The 11,344-nt window shown below is 42.8% G+C and overlaps 1 non-coding gene across 1 annotated transcript; it reads left to right on the top strand.

Annotated features, from left to right (window-relative positions):
- The first annotated feature begins 7,782 nt into the window (after positions 1–7,782).
- On the top strand, positions 7,783–7,889 carry LOC126096970 (U6 spliceosomal RNA). Its single transcript, XR_007522080.1, has one exon. It is a non-coding gene; the product is annotated as a U6 spliceosomal RNA (small nuclear RNA).
- Positions 7,890–11,344: the final 3,455 nt, after the last annotated feature.

Below are 11,344 nucleotides of genomic sequence, written 5' to 3'. Positions count from 1 at the left end.
GACTTGAACTCTTCTCGTACAGAATGCGAGTCAATGAAACGTTCACTGTGCTAATCAGCTTCGCAATACTGGACGAAATAAGCTTCAGTGACATTAAATTTACGATAGCAAGTAATCTACGGAGAGGAACGATAGAGAGATGCTTTCCAGATAATATTTTATTCAAGTTAAACACTGGTGTTGTACTGTTCAACAAGCTAGAAAGAAACATCCGTGTGTCTTATTTACAGATCGACGAGTATACAAGGTGCGCTAAGTGGAATAGTAAGTACAATGTAGCCCAATAAAATTGCAACGACATGAGGGCAGAATACAACAAACGTCGAATCGCCATGAAGTGTAATTCATACTCGAATATGTAAATGGTGAACATTTCAGTAGGTGAGCGTAACACAGCCGACTTTCAGGGAAAGATTATGTAGCGGCTTCCTCACTCAGAAGTCGCATTTGCGTGTTGGTTGCTTGTGAGAAGATATGTCTCATATAAGAAGAGGAAACAATTAGCAACATCACTGTATCTTGCAATTCTTCCGCTGGTCCGTGTTTACATAAAAACAATATGGGATAGTGGGTCCGTCTTGATCCAAAACACATCTGTTTCTTTTTCTTTCCAAAACTAGTTTCAGCGACAAAATCGCCAGCATCAGTAGATTTCCCTTTGTTCTAAAACACGCAAAATTAGCATTTTTATAAACATTACAAAACGTTATTACGTGTATAGTGTGTAGTTCCGGACACTGTGTTGTGTGAATAGTTTTATAATACCTTATTAGCTTTAAATCGCAGAATGGTTCTACGTTTGTTGCCATTATTTCCGGCACAAAAATGGTTCAAATAGCTCTGAGCACTATGGGACTTAACATCTATGGTCATCAGTCCCCTAGAACTTAGAACTACTTAAACCTAACTAACCTAAGGACATCACACAACACCCAGTCAACAAGAGGCAGAGAAAATCTCTGACCCCGCCAGGAATCGAACCCGGGAATTTCCGGCACATACTTTGTGTTTTGTTGCTGGATGTAACGGCAAAAACATGGAAACCATGCTATGAGTTAAAGCACATAACAAAGGGAAACAAACTGACGTTGCCGATTTTGTCGCTAAAACTAGTTTTGTAAGGAAAATTAAACAAAAGTGTTCTGCATCAAAGCAAATCCACAGTCCCATATTGTTGATTTAAGCATACAAGCCGACCTCGTCTGTTGACTAACGGAGACCGCCGACAATTGAAGAGGGTCGCAATGTGTAATAGGCGGACATCTACCCAGACCATCACACAGGAATTCCAAACTGCATCAGGATCGACTGCAAGTACTATGGTAGTGATGTGAGGCGAGAAAACTTAGATTTCATGGTTGAGCGGCTACTCATAAGCCACACATCACACTGGTAAATGCAAAACGACGGCTCTCTTGGTGTAAGGAGCGTAAACATTGGACGATTGAACAGTGGAAAAACGTTGTGTGGATTGACGAATCACAGTACAAAATGGGGCGATCCTCTGGCAGGGTGTGGGTATTGCAAATGCCCTGTGAACGTCATCTGCCAGCATGTGTAGTGCCAACAATATAATTCGGAGGCGCTGGTGTTATGGTATGGTCCGTGGCACTATCACAGGCCTACATTGATGTTTTAAGTACGTTCTCGCTTCCCACTGTTGAAGAGCAATTCGCAGATGGCGATTTCATCTTTCAACACGATCGAGGAACTGTTCATAACGCACAGCCTGTGGTGGAGCGGTTACATGACAATAACATTTCTGTAATGGACTGGCCTGCACAGAGTCCTGACCTGAATGCTATAGAACATCTTTGAGACGTTTTCGAACGCCGACTTCATGCCAGGCCTCACCGACAGACATCGATATCTTTCCTCAGTGGAGCACTCCGTGAAGAATTGGCTACCGTTCCCCAAGAAACCTTCCAGCACCCGACTGAACATATGCCTGCGAGAGTGGAAGCTGTCATCAAGACTAAGGGTGGGCCAACAGCATATTGAATTCCATCGTTACCGATGGAGGGCGCCACGAACTTCAAGTCATTTTCTGCCAGGTGTCCGGGTACTTTTGATGACATAGTGTGTTTGCAAACCAAAACCCTTCCATGGGATTTCATGGGGTCTAGCGTGGTCAATCGCTCCAAGTCACTCGTTTACAGTCATCCACCGCTCAGTGGCATAGCCATTTAGAACACCTCAAAGGTGACTACAGAAATATGTGGCTCAGCCGTTGTACCTCGTTCTTTTTAACTCCCTACGTCCCAGTCATGGTGCCAGCTTGACTGCTGGCAGCACGAGTGAATCCCTCCTCTGCAATGAAATGGTTGACGGTCCCTGACTGTCAGAACACGAGGCCTGTCTGGTGTTGTCCTAGCTGTAATCGTTCCATCGCATTTCAAATTGATAGTCACATCACTTGCAGCTGACTTGGTAAGTTTTAGAAAGACTGAAATGAGCCTGATGGATTTGTTACTCAAGTGACATCAAACTTCCGCCTTTGAAGTCACTGAAATCTACAGACCGACCCATTCTACTGTTACTGCCTTTCTACTGACAACACATTACTCTCCGCCTCCTTTCATACCCATGGGTCCGCCTCGCGAGGCAACAGTTGTCAGTTCCTCACTACGAAGGAGTGTCCACATACTCTTCATCAAATAACATGTGATGATTTCAGTGCTTTGACTGTGCGGCAACCTGTTAAGATTGATAAATATATGTTCGGTTTCTTGCAGTGTGACACAGCACTACATCAGCGTCTCTGCGAATTTCGTTTATTTATTTATGTATTAACATTAAGAGTCGAGGAACACGAAAGAGAAGCAGTGGTTGGGAAGGGAGTGAGACAGGGTTGTAGCCTCTCTCCGATGTTATTCAATCTGTATATTGAACAAGCAGTGAAGGAATCAAAAGAAAAATTTGGAGTAGGTATTAAAATCCATGGAGAAGAAATAAAAACTTTGAGGTTCGCCGATGACATTGTAATTCTGTCAGAGACAGCAAAGGACTTGAAAGAGCAGATGAACCGAATAGATAGTGTCTTGAAAGGAGGATATAAGATGAACAACAACAAAAGCAAAACGAGGATAATGGAATGTAGTCGAATTAAATCAGGTGATGCTGAGGGAATTAGATTAGGAAATGAGACACTTAAAGTAGTAAAGGAGTTTTGCTATTTGGGGAGCAAAATAACTGACGATGGTCGAAGTAGAGAGGATATAAAATGTAGACTGGCAATGGCAAGGAAAGCGTTTCTGAAGAAGAGAAATTTGTTAACATCGAGTATAGATTTAAGTGTCAGGAACTCGTTTATGAAAGTATTTGTATGGAGTGTAGCCATGTATGGAAGTGAAACGTGGACGATAAATAGTTTGGACAAGAAGAGAATAGAAGCTTTGGAAATGTGGTGCTAAAGAAGAATGCTGAAGAAGAGATGGGTAGATCACATAACTAATGAGGAGGTATTGAATAGGATTGGGGAGAAGAGAAGTTTGTGGCACAACTTGACTAGAAGAAGGGATCGGTTGGTAGGACATGTTCTGAGGCATCAAGGGATCACCAATTTAGTATTGGAGGGCAGCGTGTAGAGTAAAAATCGTAGAGGGAGACCAAGAGATGAATACACTAAGCAGATTCAAAAGGATGTAGGTTGCAGTAGTTACTGGGAGATGAAGAAACTTGCACAGGATAGAGTATCATGGAGAGCTGCATCAAACGAGTCTCAAGACTGAAGACCACAACAACAACAGTGTGACCCATTGCCTTGGTAACTATAGTGCTTCGTTTGCTACTAAAAACTAGTAACAAACTGCAGAGACAGACTCTTCGACTTTATCTACGGCTTCTCTCAGTGCTTTTCTTTTTCTTTTTTTCTTGTTTTTAGTTAATTACAGTGTTGATTAAAAAGCGTGTGATACATAAAGTATATTTTGGAAAGGGAAAACAAATTTCGCTATGGTCTTAAGAGGAAAATAGTAGACGGAAGCAAAGGTTTTGATGGTAAAATAGGTCCCGTTACCTTGCTATTTCAAATGGGAGGGCTGCAGTAAACACTTGGAACTTGTGTCACTTAAATTTGCATATCCTAGTCTATTATGGCTACTACCGTATGTATGTGTGTCGCGAGATTAATTCTACATGATTTGTGCAGTGCAGCGCCAAAGTTATGGTATAGGCATGCTTATTCAGATGCAGAGGTATGTAAACAGGCAGAATGCGGTGCTGCGGTCGGCAACGCCTATATAAGACAATAAGTGTCTGGCGCAGTTGTTAGATCGTTTACTGCCGGTGCAATGGAAGGATGTCAAGATTTAAGTGAGTTTGAATGTGGTGTTATAGTCGGCCCACGAGTATGGGACACAGCGCCACCGAGGTAGCGATAAAGTGGGGATTTTTGCGGATGACCGTTTCACGAGTGTACCGTGAATATCAGGAATCCGGCAAAACATCAAATCTCCGACATCGCTGCGGCCGGAAAAAAGATCATGCAAGAACGGAACCAACGACGACTGCAGAGAAACTTTCAACGTGACAGAAGTGCAATCCTTAGGCAAATTGTTGCAGATTTCAGTGATGCACCATTAACAAATGTCAGCGTGAGAGCCACTCAATGAAACATCATCGATATGGGCTTTCGGAGCCGAAGGCCAAGTCGTGTACCGTTGATGACTACACGACACAAAACTTTATGCCTCACCTGGGCCCGTAACTGTTGATGACTGAAAACATGTTGCCTGGTCAGACAATTCTCGTTTCAAATTGTATCGAGCAGATGGACGTGTACGGGTATGGAGACAACCTCATGAATCCATGGACCCAGATGTCAGCAGGGAACTGTTCAAGCAGGTGGAGGCTCTGTAATGGTGTGGGGCGTGTGCAGTTGGAGTGGTATTGGACCACTGATACGTCTAGATACGACTCTGACAGGTGACACGTACGTAAGCATCCTGCCTGTTCACTTGCATCCATTCATGTCCATTGTGCGGACTGGGCAATTTCAGCAGGATTATGCGACATCCTACATGTCCAGAATGCTACAGAGTGGCTCCAGGAACACTCTTCTGAGTTTAAACACTTGTGCTGACCACCAAAACCCCGGGCATGAACATTATTGAGCATATCTGGGATGCCTTGTAACGTGCTGTTCAGAAGAAATCTCCACCCCCTCGTTTTCTTACTGATTTATGGACAGCCCTACAGGATTCATGGTGTCAGTTCCCTCCAGCACTACTTCAGACATTAGTCGAGTCCGTGCCACGTCTTTTTGCGGCACTTCTCGGTGCCCCCTGGACCCTACATGGCAGGTGTACCAGTTTCTTTGGCTCTTCATTGTATATGACGTTGTAATAATTACTACCTCCATGTGCCCGCACCGTAAGTTCTAGAGGTCTTCGGAAGGGTAACATCGAACCTCGTCTTGCTCAAGAGCAGCTTTTACCCATGTTCTTCGTTCGTGTTTATGTAGTTGAGCCTTATTATACTGAATATGTGTTTTTATGTACAATGCTACAAAATTCACGTGTTTTGCAGTTTGCTTCTTATCCAGTTTGCATGCTGTAAAATTACATGGTTGAAAATAATGACAGAAAGAACTAAAGAATTACTTGTTTTCCTTTGTACAAACAGGAAAATTCGTTGTTTTATTTCTTATTACGAACTTATTTCTAAATTCCATGTATATATTACTTGTAGTATTGTTGCAGTTGTATGATCTGCTGTTATGCCGTGCATGTGTCTGTATCTGGTAATAATGGTGTGTTCATACCATCAGCTGTGGCTGTGTATTCCTCTGTTTCCATATCACTGTTTGAATCTCTGTACTCCTACCTTTCACGTTGTGGCGTAGGTTTGTATCTGGTCGTGATCTTGTATATGGTTCCTGCTGCTTATAAGTCTTGTGTATCACTCTTGATATTTCATCAGTGATGCGGTAAAACATGCTCTGTTTATTTGGGTCTCTTAAAGCTTCCCCTATACCTTCGGTTTCTGTCATTTTTCTTACGTGTGTGCGCCGCATTGTAGTGTTATGTGCTCTGTGGATCCACGTTCCCGACATTCACATGTACTACTCTGGCTGAGGCCAAAGCTGTGCAGGTGTGTAGGGTGAGGGTCATGGTCCGTCAAGAAGTGTGCCTTACCACGACCTACGTCAAGGTGCCTTAGCCTCAACCGTTCCCGGATGTTTCCCTTCTTTTACCATGTCTCAACAATCCAAAAGTGTAATTGGCGTTTTTCTGTAATATACTTCCCTTTTATCTTATGTACTTTGTTTAGTCTTCCCCGTTTGAGACAGTGTGCTGCCGCTCTGTGTCTAATGGCTATGTCAACGGGATATGTTACAGTACAGCGCTAAGGGCTTCCACGGGCGTGGCGCCAAATGCTCCTGACATTGTAAGCAATACACCGCTTTATCCACACCTCACGATAGTTTTGTGGGTCGTGACTGACAGTCGAAGTAGCCAGACGCTAGCTGAGAGGGACATAATAGAATCAAAGAAGACTTTGTGACAAAAAATGGTTCAAATGGCGCTGAGCACTATGGGACTTAACTGCTGAGGTCATCAGTCCCCTAGAACTTAGAACTACTTAAACCTAACTAACCTAAGGACACCACACACATTCATGCCCAAGGCAGGATTCGAACCTGCCACCGTAGAGGTCGCGCGGTTCCAGACTGTGGCGCCTAGAACCTCTCGGCCACTCCAGCCGGCACTGTGTGACACATTCGTAGTGTCTGCAGAGATAGTTTGTAGTAAGTTCAGTTTAGCGTGGCAAGTTTGCGCAATAGTCTTGTCGCTTTTTCAGTTGTAAGTTGTGTGTGTTCGTTGAATGTCGGTCTCTCGTCGACGTGTCTACAAATGTATTTTGTTGTTATTCTTCCCTGCATGCTAGTGCTGTTCAGTCTAATGGTGGGATTTCCCTGCAGTGCCCTTGAATCAGTAAATATACTGTCCTGTTTGCGGCATTCGTAAGCTTTTTACGATTTCAACATTCATTCAGTTATTTTTATAAGGAGGTGTATAACCTTGCCCTTTTGTGTTCCTGCTTGCCATTGAGCCAACCCATTTTTGCAGTTGTACATTAGCTATCGCATAGGACTGTTGATGTCTGCATCTCTCGTAGCCTTGTGAACAAGGCACGCTACCAGAGACTGTCGATAACGCCGGCTACATCTGCTACTATCGCTACTGCGTATTTTTCTTGTGTTTCCTCTATTATTTCCAGCGCGCGGTTAACTGCATCGTCCATTGAGCTTTTGATTCTAAAGCCATACTGATGTGGACTAAAGCCGAAAAGCCTCGTGCAAATACAATAGTATAACAAAAAACTCACATAATTTCAGGATCCCTGCTCAGTTAATTTGAACACATGAGGCGTTAACGAAGGCTGCGGGAAACTGACTGAAATACACACACTACAGACGAAGCATAGATTACACGCGGATCTGTCGACACTATGCTAGTAGGCTACTAACACTTCAGCGGTTATACATATGTCTACAAACACAAAATAATATGAAGAAGCGTCTGCAATGGCAGTAAGAGAATATGCAATTAACATTGTACTTAAGCAGGGTCTTTGTAAAATGCATGAATCTGAAATGTACCATCAGTGTATTATTATAATCTATTGACATCTATTGACATCGTTAATACTGCTAAAATATTTGATACTGCTAAAATAATCTGCAAGTAATCGTTACGTGAAACTGTAACTGTATAGATACGTTTAGTTCAGATAGGGGTGAATGAATGTCTGCAGCTGCATGCGTAGCTCAGTGGCGTACTCGCTTCGGCGGTATATGTACTAAACTTGGAAAGACCCAGAGAAGATTAGCACGGCCCCTGCGCAAGGATGAAACGCAAAATAGTGAAGCATTGCACGTTTTTGTATCCGGTATGTAATCGTCAAGGAGTTGGACGAAGTGCAAAACCCCTTTTTTGTTCGAATGTTTCATTCCTGTTACCTTGCTTTTGGTAAACTTGGCAAAAAGCCAAAGGTGTCGAATTCCTTTTCAGATATATTGTTAGACAGTTTGTCCCATTTTTGTGGCCCTGTTTATACTTTTTCGTTAGGTTAAAAAAAAAATAAACAAAAATTGTTGCATGCCACGACTGGAGATGACGTTTTTCCTTTTAAGTGGCAGAAACCATGTAGGATTGATTCCGATTCTGTTTCTTTCTTTATTGAATAGCAAGTTGGAAGGTTTCAACCATGAATAAATAAATAAAGACAAAAAATTAAAATAAAGGCCAGTATCATGTGTGGGGCTCGCATAGCGACAGACCAAGAGGAGGGGGGCGGTGTGGCTTCGTGCATTGGCCTCGGCATTCGACCCCTGACCACCTTTTTTCCACCCAGCCTGAAACTGATTGTCCGTTCTTTCCTGACACTATAAGAAAAAAAAAATCCGGATCCAACAAATTTGGCAATAGGCACAGATACTCAGGGAAAAAAGGGGTATAGTTGGCGGTCTAGTAGTCAACCGCCTAGCGACGATGTGTGATTTTATTTGATTCTATGCATTTTATTTTTTTGTCATTTACATGTTAATTTGTTTAACCTGTAGAAATCACGAAATAAATACAACAGGTCACAGTTCTTACTAAGATATTTTCGGTCCGGAAAAGGGCACAGCATGTGGCTTCTTTAAGACTTAATATGCCGTAAAAAGGCCTTCCACTTCAGTGATTCCGAAATCTGCCACACTCACCGAGAAGTGATGTTCCAAAAGTCATTACGGGTTCTTGGCGCAGGTTGATGCCAGTGTTTTCGCATGGTTCGTTCAGTCTCTGCCCATATTTTTTCACAGTGAAGCCATTCGACAAGAGAAATCTCATTCTGTTCTGCAAACAACTCCTACAGCATCTCTTCCATGTTTACAGGAGACTGCTCCAGCTGGAAACAGATTACTTCCTCAGGACACAGTTGTCGGACTGACGAGATCATGATGTCGCTGCTCACAGTATCTGTGAAGCTTTCGAAATCCACGGAGACCATCCAGCCTCAAACTTCCACAGACACACAGACACTACGAAGTGACTCGTTTGGGTCGAAACGGGTACGTTGCGCCGTGTATTCTCGTACTGGACAATCATTCGCTGAAAAGATTCTTCAAAAAATATGACGTGTCGTCATTCACGGTTGACACTGCTTCGTCAAACGTTAATTGGTGGAGTCGACGATCATCACGGAGCCTCTCCTTAATGGCCGCGCGTTTACTAAGTAGTTCGAACTCTCAAAGCAGGTGCCAAACCGTACCCACTGACAAGAAAAAAAAGAAAAAAAGAACAGTAATATGTTTCAAGTGAATTATGTTTAAAAAAGGATCTGAAACATCTTTATTAAATTTCTTTTCTGCTTCTATTGCTGAATGAAATGGGAAGTTAAAACTTTTACGTTATTTGATTCTGAAGCTGTTGCGTGAAACTGAACGTACTGAGCGTACTTTTTCTTAACTCATTCTTATCATGCCAAGACTGACCTACAATGTCCTAGCGCAACGCAATCTGACTGCTCAAAAAAAGATAACCTACCTTCAAACAATTAATTCAGAAGAATGACCCTAACTAAAAAGAAATCCTAACCATAAGCTATACATTTCATTAAAACTTACCTCACAAAAATCTTCATTACGCGAACTACTGCAATACAGCGAACGCCAATACTGCCAGCTAAATTAAAGGCATATGGTTAACAAAGGAAAGATTTTGTTACAAACCAAATAATGTATTTTTTACCTTAATAATGTGACATCCAGTTGAGAAACAAATATAAATCGTCATTGACACCTAGTACAAAGGTATGTAATCATGAATATTATTTAATCTCCAAGTCGAACATGTACAGATCGTTAGCCTACGCTAACACTTGGAACCTATACCCTCCATCAATGCTAGCTTCTCACATCTAACATCCGTCACTGCTGGCTGTTCACCTCCAACTGCCCAACAGTACTTCCATCAGTCCTGGCGACTAACTTCCAACTGCCCAACACTACTGGCGATTAACTTCCAACAGCGAGTCCGACCAGCCACAGAGTCTCTTACAAAGAAAGCGCAGTCGGAGATCCAATGCAAAGCGCTACACAGCGCTGCCAACACGGAAGCAGCCCACTTACAGATTTTGCGGTGACGTGTTGACATATTGACAATCCTGGACATGTGTCGCATACGCCAAATTCCAGTTCCCACACACCTACTTGATTCTCCAGTATCTCAAAGTTTTATCCATCAGGCTGGACTGTGTCTCGGCCTCCGACATCGTCTGTTCACTTCCTACACAAGAGCAATGACACGGTCACGAATAGTCTGTCGACTATGAGGCATGGTGCACGATTAATGTCATTCGACTGAAAGCGATGTGGTCCAGGTATTTCCCCTTGCTTGTTCACTGTCATTGGCTTTTGTAGAAGGGCAGGTACGCTTAATAGCTAATTCTCACGACAGCCTCAGTCTGTGTAATATCAATGAAAGTATGTAAATAATTTTCACGTATTATGTCGAATAGAAATAGAAAATTTAAGTTTTAGATTCTATGAAGATCATTCTCCAACAGAAGTGGCTCTAACTGAGTTATAGCCAAAGTACCGTCGTCTCTTCTATAGGAAATTAGCTACACATCATCGAAATGCGTTTCGTATAATAAAATAAAGGGCATCATAGACAACAAATTGTTGAACCAGAAGAACCAGAGAAGGTGGTAAATCATTGGAAGCGGTAACGACCGTAAAATACTTAGGAGTTACTATCCGGAGCGATCTGAAGTGGAATGATCACATAAAACAAATAGTGGGAAAAGCAGGCGCCAGGTTGAGATTCATAGGAAGAATCCTAAGAAAATGTGACTCATCGACGAAAGAAGTAGCTTACAAAACGCTTGTTCGTCCGATTCTTGAGTATTGCTCATCAGTATGGGACCCTTACCAGGTTGGATTAATAGAAGAGATAGACATGATCCAGCGAAAAGCAGCGCGATTCGTCATGGGGACATTTAGTCAGCGCGAGAGCGTTACGGAGATGCTGAACAAGCTCCAGTGGCGGACACTTCAAGAAAGGCGTTACGCAATACGGAGAGGTTTATTATCGAAATTACGAGAGAGCACATTCCGGGAAGAGATGGGCAACATATTACTACCGCCCACATATATCTCGCGTAATGATCACAACGAAAAGATCCGAGAAATTAGAGCAAATACGGAGACTTACAAGCAGTCGTTCTTCCCACGCACAATTCGTGAATGGAACAGGGAAGGGGGGATCAGATAGTGGTACAATAAGTACCCTCCGCCACACACCGTAAGGTGGCTCGCGGAGTATAGATGTAGATGGCTGTAAAAAAAATC

The sequence above is a fragment of the Schistocerca cancellata genome, chromosome 1, assembly GCF_023864275.1.
Source record: "Schistocerca cancellata isolate TAMUIC-IGC-003103 chromosome 1, iqSchCanc2.1, whole genome shotgun sequence".
In the NCBI taxonomy this organism is placed as follows: Eukaryota; Metazoa; Arthropoda; class Insecta; order Orthoptera; family Acrididae; genus Schistocerca; species Schistocerca cancellata.
The sequence above is the reverse complement of the archived record's forward strand: the minus strand, read 5'-3'. Positions and strand labels throughout refer to the sequence as shown.